The sequence below is a fragment of the Lineus longissimus genome, chromosome 3 (assembly GCF_910592395.1).
Source record: "Lineus longissimus chromosome 3, tnLinLong1.2, whole genome shotgun sequence".
Taxonomy (NCBI): Eukaryota; Metazoa; Nemertea; class Pilidiophora; order Heteronemertea; family Lineidae; genus Lineus; species Lineus longissimus.
Genome location: NC_088310.1, coordinates 23,652,745 through 23,668,524, shown reverse-complemented (window position 1 = coordinate 23,668,524; position 15,780 = coordinate 23,652,745). Strand labels below are relative to the sequence as shown.

Sequence of the window (15,780 nt, the reverse complement as noted above, 5' to 3'; positions counted from 1 at the left end):
AAAAAAACTTTATTGTTGTACATTACAAGAAAAACATGTGACGATTTGGAATGTAGTGTAGGAGGAAACCCACATACTGGGAGAAAACCTACGCAATCGCAGGGAGTCGCCATCTCCATCACACATGTGATAGGTGCATATGTTTGAAATGACTTAATACATTGTACGTTTATACAATGATCGTTGTACATTATTTTTTTGCTGCACCACTCCGAAAGCCCAATACAAGAAGAGGACCAGGAGATAGGATAGTAGCAATATCCCTGTAAAACATGGTCAACTTCTTCACAAGATGTCACAAAGAAACACTGATAAGTGTCCTTGCAACACAATGCTAAATTGAGATCAAACACAATAGACTCAACTTAACTCCACCACAATGGTTGGAGTTGGCACTAAACCTCTTCATGCATTATCATCATGTTTATAATACACGCATATAGCTATTGTATTAAAACCTATTGTTCATGCCTTCAGGTGAGCCATGTGACCCAATTTGAATAACAAAGGAACCACATTTGGCATGGTCACTGGACAGAGCTGGCTGCCACTTAGCATGACAAAAGGAGCACTTATGACATGTCATTTGCATGACAAAAGATGTGACCTTGACAGGGCAAAGATTAAAAGTTGGCTTTGCCATACTTTTTGTCAAGTCATGGAGTCTAGATCTCATTTATTATCAAGACATTTTACAAAATATTTACATTACAAATACATTCATGCAGGACAAAATTTTTAAAACGTCTAAAAGTTGACGTTTTTAAATTACACTTTTCTCAATCAATTCAGTATCAAGTCCTAAATTCTCATGACGGCAGGCACCATTGTGCTCACCTTTTGTCCAAGGAGATGTACTCATGGAGAACATCATCATCAACAATTCAGGGTCCCAGGTAAGCCATAACAAAACATGCATGCATGCCACCATTGTCGAATGACATGCTTTAACAATGGGTCACTGTGTGACCGCCAGGGAAGGATCAATCTTTAATTTTTCAATAAAGCAGTGAGAGTTTATCTTACTGTTTTAGTTCAATTGGAAAGATGTTTCGGTATTTCAAGAAGGAGGAAATTAAAATTCAACATATCACTGCTGGTCATTTGTCTCGAGCATGAAGGTACATGCATTGAGCAACTGAGCCAACCAGTGTGATGGAAGGTCCAGGGCATCGGGGCCCACGGCCATGTCAGTTGATTCTGTGGTGCTGATGAGATTGAGAAACGGTATGAAAGGCCTACAGTTCCATCAGACACATGTGTTCTTGTTTCGTGGGGTCAGCGAAACAACAACACATGGACCCCATGTCTAAAGTGATGGATATACCAGTAATTAAATAAATATCTGATGAATTCGGTGATTTTTTAGCAGAAAAATAACTTTTGCCTGAAAATAATTTCAGGGTCCTCATATGCCCAATGCGGCTGTTGGCTCCTCTGGTAGCCACAAACAACCCATCTCACCCCAAATTGATGTTCGTTCTTATCTTAAGCACAAAATTTAGCTTAAAAATTATTTTGTTTGTGTTCTTGGTGTGCCTTATCATTGGCTCCCTTGTCAGCAAGAAACAACCCAACCCCCATAATTTCAATTCCTTTTCTTTGAAAAGTGTAAGATTTTGAACCATGTCACAAGTCATGGTCATAACCAAACATAGATTAAAATAATCTATGCTTGTCATAGGCAAGGTAAATATTTGCCTTCTCACCACCAGAAAAATTTTAATTTTCATTAAATCACCTTTCAATCAGATATTTTGATAAAATGATAAAGCCTACGGTGACAAAATACAATCTAACCGTCGTACTGTTACTTGACGGCGATGGGAGCATGGTTGGGATGTGCTGGGTCAGCAACATCCTTCTCCCTTCTGTGGGATGGCTCATCATGCTGAAAAGAAAAAGACAACATGAAAATAAGGTTCAATGTTCATGCAGATGCACATGCTCAATTTGATAATTCATGCTGGTTAAGAAATGTGTTATAATAGGTTTCAGACCAAGAACTTTTCGAAAACATCTTCTCTATTAAACCTTCATTCAGTCTCTCACTCTGAGCACTGCTTTGGATAAGCAAGAGACACAAATATGTGTTCCTTCTATCCTTAGAAAATCAGCAGTTTCAGAGGGAGGTAAAGGACTGTAGAATTTGAGAAGTTTAGTCAAAAGGGCGGTTCGGTTCAGGAACATTTTCCAAGTCATTTTCGGGATTTCGGAATTGATACTGACCTGGAGGTTTTAGGTTGTCTCGTCAAAACCGCAAGGGTGGAGCTAAAATGTAGACCAAAATAAAGGCGGAGCCGAGGTTCAGCTCACCCTTGCGGTTTTGGTTAGTCTATCAATACACGTTGCACCAACCCAAGCGGCCTAACCATAACCGCTGAACTCAAAACGAGGCTTTGTTGGCACATGGTGCATACACTGTAAAGTGTGGTTCATTCAAAATCCAGGTGTTTTGGAATACTAAGTTACAACGCGATTTTCATCAGAATTACACGGGTGATAGTTTTAACCATTCTTTATATTTAGTGCAAAAAAGGTGTCGCCATAATACTGCTTTTATTAAAATGTAGCAAAAATACACACTTTTACATCTATTTGTACTGGGAACTGAATGCATTATACCTTTCATTCATGCAAGATTTACAATTTTGAAAGCTTCCACTTTACTCCAGATACATATATAATGCCCTTAACTCCATGTGACCATGAAATTCATCGAGATTATAATATGATAGAATTTTGTTAGTTCAAGAAAGTTTAACTGCATGGAGTTTGATTGATGGCCATTTGAATAAACCACATGTCACTATTCTGAATGAAGTCTTGCAACCAGTTAGGAAAAATGACTTGCGAAAATACAATGGAACCATTTCAGGGAAGTTGACAGAGGTCATAGAGGTCCCATTGGCATTGCAAGGACTGACGATGGGCAAAGGGGTACTCCTCAACACAAAATTTTACATTCTATGATTTTGTCCTACCCCATATTGATATTTGGTTGGTGCACGAGCACATATGTAACTGTCTTCAATTCACAATTTATAATCTAATGAGTAGCACTATTGACTGGTGCTGAATTGGGCAGACTTAGGAGTTGAAAATGTCCCCATGGAAAAGCATTGAGCCCTTTTGTTTTTGGACAGATTATGGTGTGTGGTTCAGACCATCAGTACCTAAGGGACCACTACCGAGTCTTCACCTGTTGTTTATCAGCAGCAGTTGATACTCATGCTCATTAAAAATAAGTCCCCGGGCAGTTTTCCAAAGAGAGCCAAAGGAATCAAAAGGCAGCCACCAGGTAGGCAAGATAAAGTTACACAAAGTCACCAATAGGGGTCTCACATCTCAGAGTATGTCGAAACTATTCACGCTGTATGAGGGAATTATTTAGTGCTGAATCTAACTTGACCCAATGTATTAGTCACCTAAAGATGGCCAATTTAACCCCCTCCTCCTGCCTATAGTCCCCCTTTAACGTGATTCAAGCTCTCGATGTCATTCCTTTGACTTTGTAAGTTAACATAACTAACTTATCCTGTTTACAACCAAGAAGTTTAATCTGCTTAAAGATCAGAGATGCTCTGCTCTTCATTACTGTAATCACTTTGAGCCTTTTAAAACAATCCAGAAACTCCTCAGCAGATATCAGGTAACCAAAGGCTACTTATCACTTCATGCATGTTTTGCCGGCCATTCCCGCCAAAAGAAACTGTACTTGTCCATGTAGGCCAGCATATATAGTGTGCGTCGTAAGACGTCACAAGATTGTATGTCATGTCATAACGACCTCTGTTGTGGTGGTGTAATTTTCGTAAGTGCCCAATGCAATTGTCTCTGGTACTTCGTTAGCTTAGTCGGGCGAGATTTTTTTAATGCCTTGTTTAGCGAACTAAAATTCTGAAAGATCTTCAGAGGAGGTCGGGAAAAAAATAAAAATAAATTTCGAACTGAGTCCCTTTGCCTGTTTGCTATACAAAAACTGAAGTTGGAGATGCACGCCTCCTTATTGCTGTCCCGCTGCCACAATGGCGTTCTTTCGAGAAAAGGCGGACCTCAGTACTACCACTTCGGAGTTATGGGCAATGCGCTGAGAGAAAGAAAAAATTGGTACTGTTAAATGTACTGTGAACACGAGGCAGTTTCTTTGCCCTCCCAGTCCCATTTGTGTAGAATCTAGGAAGTACGAAAGTTTTCATGTTTTCAAAGCACTTTTGCTTGTAAAAACCATATTTCTGAATGATGCTTAATGCTATCCTATAGAAGAACAAGCTGTATAGAATGTGTAACAGATAAGGTTACGAACATTCCTTATTGTCTAGTTCCTTTTACAACATTTTATTGTTTTACTAATTAAGATTAGTCCAAACTATCATCACCGTGAATTTGATGAAAATCGCACTGTAATTGGTGCCGCAAAAACAACGTTGGAAAATTGTTCCTCAACAGAGAGCTCACGCCCTCTAAATCAGGCCAATGGCTAACCTAATCAAGGACATTTGAAAAACTGAAATTGATTTGTTTATATTACCATGATGGCATCCTTCAGAAGGTATGAGATAGGCTGTCCTCATGGTGGCTGCAGGATAACATGTCAGGGCTCTATGTCCATAAGCTTTCCCTTAGTCCAGAGAGTCCCTTTGGAGTTAGATTGTCATCATAGTCCATTAGAATGACGGACATTTAAATGTCAATTCCATCCACACAGCAAACACATTCCCTTCCTGATCTTATTGAAGGTTCTCCTTGAATTGGTCTGTCAAGGCATTGTTTGCTGAACTGTGGTTCGTCACTCCTGCACATCGATATCCCTCAGCGCAACCATTCGATCCACTGAATCCACTCGACTCTAGTCGTCTGCCCGTATCTGTGAGCGACTGGAAAACAAGATTTAAGGTTACTCCATTGTATTCTGTAATCAATGCACTTGTGCCATAAGGGCCTTTCATCCACTTTCATCAAATTCACCAAAGATTAGTTTATGATAGAATCACAACCCCTAAATCCTACACCGTTCGTTAAAAATGAGAAGTTTGTAATTGAATTTTACTTTTACTTTTAACTCTTACCCCAGTCTATGTTGAGAGCTTTCAGTGGAACTGGAACTCAGATTAGCTGCTCAATCAGCACTACAACCTGAGCATTTTCAACCGGTGAGCCCGGGAGCTCATGACCGCCAAAACCACTGCACAACTACGGCTCGTTTACTTTTATTTTTTACACATGCAGTTTGTGTTTAGTAAGGAGCGATGCAGTGACAAAACCATGGATGGAAAATCTAATAGCCTGTCTATTTTCAGTGCAGCCACAGAACATATTTATGGAATATTTATTGGCACACCCTGTAAATACACTTCAGGGCCGAGTTCATTCGGTTTCATGAGTACGGTATATGCAGGTCTAAGGTTTCCCAATCGACGTGCAAAATCTCCCTGAAGTTGCTGAAATCTTCAAGCAATATGGGGGTATCGTCAGCATAGCGCATCTCGTGTTCACCCTGGTCTTGTCATTTGTATATATTTACCATATATGCGTTGGATTCCTTCGTCATCCAAAATCTTTGAGAGTCACATCTACCATAGCACGAATTGTAGATCTTAGTTGAGTGGTTCGGTCTTCTCGACAGCCATCATCTCAATCTGCAGAGGGCTAGATAACAGGAAAAATACATTCAAGGACCTATATCTCAAAATGAATAGATTGAAACCAAAATATTTTTTTCTTTTCATTTGGGTGAGGTGGCTGTCATTTCAAGTTCATAAACTTTCTGGCTTCACTTTTTAGCCCACCATTCAGGGGAGCTATACGATACCTACGCGTGGCATCCGTCGTCGTCGTCGTCTCACAGTCAACCGTCGTTGACTTTTGACAAAAATGTGGCACGTTTCTTAACCACTTGAACTAGAAAGTTCATACTTGGTGCATGGGTACCCCTAGGCAAGACTTTTTTGAAAATGAAAATTAACGCAATTTGACTGCTTGTCTGCCATATAGGTGGCGCTCTTTGAAAACCTATTTTTATGCATGCTGCTAGCTAAAATCATGATATTTTTAATGTGAGTGCATGTCATCCTGATATGACCCTTGCAGGGGTTCAAAACTAAAAACACACCTTTTTAGCTCACCTCTTAGCAGAGGTGAGCTTATCCCATACCGTGGCGTCCGTCGTCCGTCGTCGTCGTCGTCGTCGTCGTCGTCGTCGTCCGTCGTCCGTTAGCAGGGCACGTTTCGTAACTGTTAGGGCTATTGAGTTGAAACTTGGTACACATGTACCCTTATGTAATGACACCTTGGAGACCAAGTTTCGGTCCGATTCGTTTCATGGTTTGGCCACCAGGGGGCCAAACGTTAAAAGTGAAAATATGCAATATCTCCCTTAATAGTAGTCGGGAAATTTTGAAAAAAATATGGTAGGTACTTCTAGCAAAGGTGCATCATATATCCTCCGGGTTTTTGATTTGCCCTCCTTTTCAAGGTCACAGAGGTCAAATAGTGTAAATTGGCCGTTAGGATGTAACGATGGCACGTTTCTAAACTGCAATGACTATTGATCCCAAATTTGGTACACATTTACCCCTTAGTCAGGTAATCTCAGGGACCGAAGTTTGGTCCAATATGATTCACCACTTGACCACCAGGGGGCAAAATCCAAAAACCTTAAAAATTTGATTATTCCTTAACTTCTTGCCCGATTGCCACCAATTTGATATCATGGGTACATCTAACCGCCATACAATATATGTCACACAGGTTTTTAATTTGACCTTCTTGTCAAGGTCACAGAGGTCAAATGGCGTAAATTGGCCGTCAGGCCGTAACTATGGCACGTTTCTTAACTGCAATGACTATTGATCACAAATTAAGTACACATGTACCCCTTGGTCAGGTGGTCTCAGGTACCGAAGTTTGGTGCGATCTGATTTGCCGCTTGGCCTCCAGGGAGGGGGCCAAATCGTAAATTCTTCAAAATGCCATTATTCCTAGTATAACTTGCCTGATTGGCACCAATTTTATATCATAGGTACATCTAATTCTAACAACCATTCAATGTGTCACCCGGGTCTTCTTTGATTTGACCTACTTTTCAAGGTCACAGAGGTCGAATGTACTGTAAATTGGCCATTTTGGGGAAATTGTAATTGCTTGGACCTACATCAAACCTAACACTACATGACACAATACCATGCTCTTTATCCATCTTTCCTCCACATGAGGTGAGCACAATGGCCCTGGCCATTTCATTCAAGGTCACAGAGGTCAAATGGTGGTGCATGTACCCCAGATCGGTTGATCTCAGTTGAAAAAACTTTGTTGGATTCACTGCTTCAATGCATGCCGTGGTATTATTCCAAAGGCCAAATTGCCTTGGATTTTTATATCCATGCTTATGTCTGATACTACTTATAACCACACATAAAATGTAACTCATGATTAGTCCAACTAATCAAGATCAGTCATCGAGGTCATGTTGCCCATTTGGCTGTTACTTGAGCACTCTCGGTCAGGTGGTCTCACTCGGGGGATAAAAGTTCATAACTTGGCCACCAGGGTGTGGGTTCGGAGACATGAAAAATGATTTTTATTTCTCTCCTAAAAGGGACTACATGTATATAGGCAGCAGCTAGGCAGGCAAGATAAAGTTAAACGAAGTCGCCAATAGGGGTCTCTCACATCCAATAGTATGTCGAAATGATTCACGCTTGTAGGAGGAATATATTTAGTGCTGAATCTGACATGACCTAGGGCCCTTACTGTGTATATCAGTCACCTGAAGATGGCCAAATTAGCCCCTGCTCCTGCCTATAGTCCCCCTTCAACTGCTGGTTGGACAGTTATGAAGTAAAATTGTTTCATCTAGTATATAATGTCAATAAGGACTTCACTAAGTGATGCTCACCTTGTAGACTGCAACATCGTCTTTTGTGTCCCTTGTCCTTGTGTCCCTTGTCCTTGTGTCCCTTATTGTCCTTGTGTCCCTTATTGTCCTTGTGGCCCTTGTACAATGTTGGCTCGGGCTGCCTAAACAGAATCATATTTTTTGTTGAGGGGTTTATCTAAGTTTTAAGTGTTTCTACAGCATGCTGCGTTGACACTGAATCCAATTTAAAACTGTTTTCCAGAGAGCACTCTCCGGAATATGAATTGGCTACACTAGTTTTGAAACAGCTGCACCAAACTTGGCTTAATGCACATGCAATTCGATTTGAAAAGTGCAAGTCTTGCCGCATATTGTAGTAACGTGCCTTTTGCGGATGAATGTCCCTGCCCTTTGTTGTAATCAGAACATAATCAAGACAGGAACAAGCTAGTGTGCATGCCCTCTGCCAATAGTTACTGCGAAATCAATAAAGCACATTCGATTGATAATCTGGAACCAAATTGGTTGGAGCGGTTTCAAAATTGTATGAACAGAATTGAGTGTGCACGTCACCCCAATTCGTATAAAACTTGAAATTGTATGTCAGATTTATACTTCTTTTGGTGTTATTCTAACATCTTTGTAATGTTTCTTTTATTCCAAACGTAACTGAGGACTAAGTGATGCTTACCCTGTATGGCTCCAACATTGGCAGCAACATATCCTTGGGGTCCATCCAGTGTCTTCTCGGCTCTCAAGCTGGAGGCCGGCTCTCCTTCTTCATCGCCGTCTTGGTCGATTTCAGGGGGTGTATATTATTAGCTTTGTGAGGCACAAGGAGGTCAAGGACACTGTTGTTATTCAAAGAGCCCAATGTCTTCGTCATATGTACTAAACTGGTTTAGCACAAGTCCCACACGGACACGCCTGACATTTCGTCCGACGAAATTCCGCAGGTTAACAACAGGCCTATCACCCAGTCATTCCATCCCCCTCGAGATCAGGTAGGGGATCGCTGGCCAGCTATTGCATACTATTGTTAACATTCGTACGACTTATCCCGCCAACACTCTAAAACAAGGGGACCAATTGAATGACTAGCGACACGCAACTGTTTATTCCCCCCATCAATCAACCACAATGACTCAAGGGGAACACGTTCCTTGAACCTAAGTCCATGTCATCACCGTCGAAACTTAGATGAGGACCGTGGAACAAAGAGGCAAGCATGCCTGGGACCCAGCCACCGCGCTTTGGACATGAGTTAGACTCAAGTCGCCAGTCACGATAACCAAATACACCAAGCGTATAGCTTGAATCGAACCCGATCTATCATCGTCATTGGTCACCTGGCCTGGCCTGGACAACTGAAAGCTGAATAGGTTAAAATAGATGATAAGCAGGAACCAAAAGAATAACAACTATGATAGCTAGATAACTACGATAGCTAGATAACTATGATAACTACTCTAACAACTAGAATAACAACAAAAGCTACATTACAAAATGAGTAAGTCAGTGATCAGACAAACTTCCAACTCTCACAACGGTCACCATAGTCTCCCCCCCCCCACACATGACCTCCCGCACCCTTTTCCTATCCCATCTCAAACACACGCACACACACACGCACATCATATACTGTGGTTACGACTTTTGTACATCCACTCGCATGAATTGCTGATGGAGGCGTCACTGTCAATCTGTATAACATATTCAAAACTTGGTGTACATTGTAGCAGTGGCTTTATTGGTGCATTTTGTACAAAAATATTTTTGGGATAAAAAATGGCAAAATACAGACAAGATAGTTTTGAATCCTTGATCTCTCAGAAAAGTGCACATGAAAAGGTCCTTCCAATTGGGATAAAAGTTGTATGTGATTTGTGATATTTCAGTATCAGTTCATATTACCTCATTGATAAGGCTTGGTCTATGACAAGTGTTTGACTCGCTTATTGGTTGGTTATCTTTCACTTAGAGTCACACTAACAAGATTCAACTCTCAGTGCATGGCTTCTTTCAGTTTTCACCACGTGATATTCCTTTGAAACCGAAGCACTAAATGCGCAGGCAGATCTGCCATTAGCGTTGCCAGTTAATCCTTTAGCTTGTTGATAGATTGCTGTAACTAAGAGTAACACATTTGGGGACTCTGACTTTTCACTTGTGGCTTACTGTTTTATTCTAATAAAAGTAAAAAAGATTTGACAGTGGCAACTCCATCAACAATTTGGGCAAGTTGTTACTTGATGCATACCCTTCATCTGATCATCTTGCGGTTCATCCAAAGATCTTCGGTTGCAATTGCGGACAAGGTTGGTGGCATCTGTAATGATAAATTGGAACAAATGCATGCACTATTGCAGCAATTCCGGTGTTTTTAGTCATGAAATTACTGCCTAAAAATGATGTTGAAATACATCATTTTCAGTCATGAAATTACGTTTCTGTCATGGAATTGATGGACTTTATTCCTTTTATTTTATACAAAGTTGCTATTCTTACGACTTAAGTTATAACAAGGATTTATGCAATTTGGGGAGTTAAGGGAGTTTAGATTGGTGTCGGAAAAGGTTTAGGGTTTGGGTTTAGTGCTAGGAGGAAGGGTAAGGGTCTGGGTTAGGATTAAGACACAAAAGTGAATATGACTGTCGTAAGAATAGCCAGTAGTATGTATGTAAAATCCAATGGGACCATCAGAACAACAGCTGTGGCCTTGTCCTTATGTAAACAATATGAGCTAGTTCATTTCTCAAAACTCGTGATCAACCCAAAACTGAAAACCAATGAGATGGCATCATCGCTTCAAATATGGCCTCCTGATAGTGACCCGATTGTACTCTCCAGTTCTTTTACGCAAAAGAACGCAATTCTCATATCTTTTGTCATTTGACAGTAGCACGTCTCTCAACCAATCGGAAAGTCAGAATCTAATACTATATTGTACGTACCTACATGTAACCCTTCACCTTGCAAACCATACCAGCGAGAATCTTTCGTTGCAATTGCGGACAAGGTATGCGTCATCTGTAATGATAAATTGGCACAAATGCATGTTCCAAATTCCTTAAGTTGAGAGCATTTTTTCATTTTTAGCCCGACAGGCATGGAGATTATACCTCCATGGCTCAGGTGACCTATAGTAGAAGACACTCCGATCTATCTTTCCTATAAGGAGGACAATTTGACTAAAATTTTGTGTACTTGATTTATTTTTCATTTCAAGAATTTTTACATATTTCTTGGGTTACATGCACGCAGCCATCTTGAAGCCAATGGTTGTAGCTTTATATTGTGATAAACAGTTTATGGTGGGTGTGTCTGATATTAAGGGGTGATCACATATTATGATCGGGGTTGTTGACTTCACCAACCTTTCAACTTGTCACAGGGAAAAAAATTCATTATTTCACCAGCTGGTGGTATGTTTTGTCACTGTTCAATTGAGATGGTTCTTATATTGTATTCGCTTTTAGGATGAATTTAAGTGCCCTCTATGTGTACGCCAAATTTCAGCAAGATCAAAATTCAAATATGGCCGTAAGCACTGAAATTTCATATTTTGTAAACCAAAGCGGCGAAGGGTGTTGGTTCAATTCCACTTCCAGGTACCGAAGGCCATTGATGCTGGGCAGTTCATGTTTTGGTGGTATGATGGGTCATAGTGCCATTGTGCCTTTTGGCAGTTTTAATTATTGTTGAAGGTCGCTCGGCCCCAGCTGGCACATCATGTGAAAAACTACTCTTGGCTACATGAGACTACATCACATATTACCAAAGTTTTGTTTTCACCTACTTTGCATTTCATCTTTGATTTGTATTAAGATGTTGTTTCTTAATGCAAGTTTGATTATATTCGGCTCCAGCATGGGGGCACTAGACGAAAACCTACTTTTAGCTATATCAAAGGAATACTGCCGGCAACATTTGTGAAACCATGACATCCTTACTGCAGACAGTCATGGCACTAAATAACTAATGCACAACTTTTTCATTTGATCAACTTTTGAGGGTCTCATAGATCATATAACATAAAATGCCTCCATAACTATTTATGTGCAAATTTTCATCATTTGAGTTTTCCGATGGTCTTAACGTACCATTGTGCACTTAACACACTTTCGCTCAACAGCCAAATAGGTCTCGTTTTCACACAAACCACTTTCAGCTATTATCTCATGAATGCTACGCAGAGTGCACTTAAGCCCATTTCAATATCATGTTGCCTTCAATGTCTGTGGGATGAGGGGTTATGCTCGCTTTGCGATGCTATTTTTGATTGGAGAATTAAGGTGCATTTAAAATATATTACAACCAGAATCAGGCATTCAAATTGAAACAAACCTGATTTGCAGCACGATTTGTAACAACCTAGTCGAAATCTAAAAGGATCGATCCTTTTTTAATTAATTTGTTAATCGATCCCTATTTAATTAATTTGTTAATCGATCCCTTAATTTAATTAATTTGTTAATCGATCCCTATTTTGTTAATTAGGCTTGATAGGCTTTAACTGTCCCAAATTAACTTTTCCAGCAAAAAGTCTTCTTGATAAATAGAAAAGTACAAGTGCACATTATAATGTACATGGGGGGGGGGGGGGGCCTTTCAACCAAATAAGAAACTATTGATCATGATGCTTGTAATGAATCTGTCATTTCTACAAAAATAAAGGCCATGCATAGATGGACCCATGTTCCTTTTTGTTCATGAAAGTACATGTGGGTCAGGTCAAGACCTACATGCAAACCAATACTTGAGTATAATTATGTCTCCATTTTGCCAATCTACTAGAACTCATCCAAACCCACAAAATAGAGGCCAAACAAGCATTAAAAAAAGACTGCAATTGGTCGCACACCACATGTTCGTTTGCCAAGTTTTATTTGGGCTCTAAACAGTGACTTTCTCCGGATGGTGTAAGGGCATCTATGGTAAAAGTATTACCCGGAGGACTAAGTCATCTCCCGGACCTCCGAAAACAACCTTGTTCGATTTTTGGTGTTTGATGGTTCTGGTTCTGGTTCAGAAGTTAAAATGGTTCTTGGAGGTAGATTCTTTCTCTGTATGAAAAAGACTAGGGGAAAATATAAAGACAAATTTCCCTCTTCAAAAATCCTTTAGGCCTTCAAAAAGAAAACATGAATAACGTCAAGATTCAGTTAGACAGAAGGTAACACCCACCGTGTGGAAGATTTGTGCTAAACACAAGTAATTTTGTTATTTCAGATGTTGAAATAAGTCAAAATGCGAGCAAAACCATGTGCACCTAGTTGTAATGAATGTCCAGCCTGCACTGCACAGTCAAGTCAAAGCAAGCATTGGAAGGCATCAAGTGTGACAGGTAGTGGTTTTATGTAACACTCCCACACATTCTTTCAAGGTTGGCAATGTCTTTTATTGCTCCAAAAATCAAACAAAGGTGTCAGATGGCCAAGGCAATGTGATTGGCAATTAAGGAATAAATAAGTGATCAGTTTGATTTGGGTATGACTGATTTGGAAATAGTATAGGGTGTTTAAAATCACTTGTGTTGCTGCACGTAGTTGTCATGTTGAATGTTTTTTCATATATAATAGTTTTTTTTCCTAAAACAGTTTCTTGCCAAACTTCTTTTTGAATGAATTCAGTCAAGATGACCATATCAATTTGAGTTCCCATTGAATGGTTTATCACTAGTATGAATCCATATCCGCCAGGTCTGGTTGTGCGACAGTATCTGTAATCTCATCAGGTCTGGTCATTGTGCCATCATCTCATGTCTATCAGGTCTGGTTGTCACAGCATATGCTGTATTATCAGGTCTGGGGTTTTGGCAGCATGTTATGGTATGGTTGTTGCAGTATCTGCTGGTAACCGGAAAAACGCCGACCGACCGACCGACCGACTGACCGACTGATCTGCGAACCAACCGTCATATGCAGTATCCCTTTCGCTTTCTATAGCACATGTATCTGTGTAGTGCCCAGCGCAATGGACGTGATGGAGTCCGACGTGTCTGACAGCAGCATCTCCAGTCAATTATACCGGGAAAACGAGCCCACGCGGTAAGGAACTGATAACGATACTCTAAAGATATGCTTTGTCTACATGGTCGGTGGATATAAAAACATGATTTGGGCCTAATCTATGCACTGTAGTTTTTCTACTCGAGTGTCTCGACCGATGCAATGCATGAACTGCAACGCGCAATATGCATTTGTTGTCATTTGAACAGCGCACGTGCGCTTGTTTACAATTTCATTTCACATGACCTGCTGCTGTCCGACACGTCGGACTCCATCATGTCCATTGCGCTGGGCACTACACAGATACATGTGCTATAGAGAAGCGAAAGGGATACTGCATATGACGGCAGGTTGGCAGGTCAGTCGGTCGGTCGGTCGGTCGGTCGGTCGGTCGGCGTTTTTCCGGTTACCGTATCTGCTGTCTCTTCAAGTCCATGCAATCCCTTTATGAAAATGATGGAGTATTTTCCATGTGAAAATGACACACATTTTTCCTAAGGATGGAGACAAGGCCCGCTCTGTATACCGAAACATGGTGCACTAAATTGGGAGAGTACACATCTAGATCAGACAGAGTATGCATTGAGTGAAGGGGCATGGCACATCAAGCAAAGACTTTAATAGAACACTCTCTGGCATTATGGCGAACTCAGTGAAGGGGGGGGGGCACATCCAGAAGAGATATGGTGCACTACTCTCACTTTGGCCGAAAGTCATTTCTGCAGGTAACAATATAGAGCGACGGTAAAACTAAAATACACAGGCCTGTACGTTGCATTGGAAAACAGAAATGTCAGCGTTTTTCACTTTTGCTCTGATGTTTTTGTACAGGGTGACAAGTTCATGTACTACAGGGTGGCCCAGAATTATTCCCTCACACAATGGATACACACTACATTCTATTGTGGAAGGGAAAACCCCCGCCCCCCTCACTCCATTTATTTAGGGGGTACCTATACTTGTACCAGAATTTCAGAGTGACCCCCTTTGGTAGGGAACACAGAAAATGATAGACCCCTTAAGTAGGGGACAGGACTGATTTTTACCACCCTTTTTGAGGGATTTTTCTAAGAAATCAACCCCTTTATTAAGGTGAACCTATCTCCAACGGTCCTCGGGGTCCACGTTGATGGAGAAAAACCGGGAGAAAGCACGTGTCTGCGGCGTGGTCGTTTACCGAACAAAAAGGATACCCTTAAATACGGGGTGTGGACCCTAAAGTACGGGGCGCACATTAATGGGACTCAGTCTCAGCATACCCTTTTTACAGAAATTGAACGGAACTGATCGGCAAAATTGACCCTTTCTTCATGGTTTGAACGGGGTTTTCTCCGTACCTCAAACCTGAAAAAGTGACCCTTTTCCATACATTTCCCGTACGCGCATGCGGTCACAAAAAATTTTGAGTGAGGGGGCCGGGGGAAAACCTTCTTGGGCCACCCTGTAGAGTTTCGTGAGTTTCCTCAATGATTTAGACAGCTTGCGCCATCTGAGCCAAAAAGTGGAACTACGCGGTTACTTAGAATTAAAAATTCCCCAATTTGGGTGGAAATTCTCCGCTTTTTAGGGGGGGGGATGGGGGACGAGTTAGGCCTAATATTCCATGAACCCCGGCCAAACATGGTAATGACGACCGTTAGATCACAGCTTTTAATATCTGTATCCGAACTTTCTTACAATGTACATAGGCCTACCACCAGGACACTTATATACAGTGCAAATTCTCACGGTATTACTCCCATGGGGACGTTTTATGTGCGTACCATGTAGTGAATGTAGTGTGGTTGGCCGACGGCAGGGGAGCCAGGAGCGGGCTCAGGACACAATTAGACAGTGGCGCCACTATCGGGCAAACTGGGCAAGTGGGTGTTCAAAAGTCATAACCGTGACGTAATAGCAAAATGGCGGGGA

At 41.1% G+C, this 15,780-nt stretch overlaps 1 long non-coding RNA gene across 1 annotated transcript; it reads right to left on the bottom strand.

Annotated features, from left to right (window-relative positions):
* Positions 1-190: 190 nt before the first annotated feature.
* On the bottom strand, positions 191-13,280 carry LOC135485110 (uncharacterized). The gene is made up of 8 exons (XR_010446526.1): positions 13,046-13,280; positions 10,813-10,888; positions 10,119-10,187; positions 8,550-9,232; positions 7,898-8,019; positions 5,525-5,649; positions 4,532-4,877; positions 191-1,891 (listed from the first exon to the last, which is right to left on the bottom strand). It is a non-coding gene; the product is annotated as an uncharacterized LOC135485110 (long non-coding RNA).
* Positions 13,281-15,780: the final 2,500 nt, after the last annotated feature.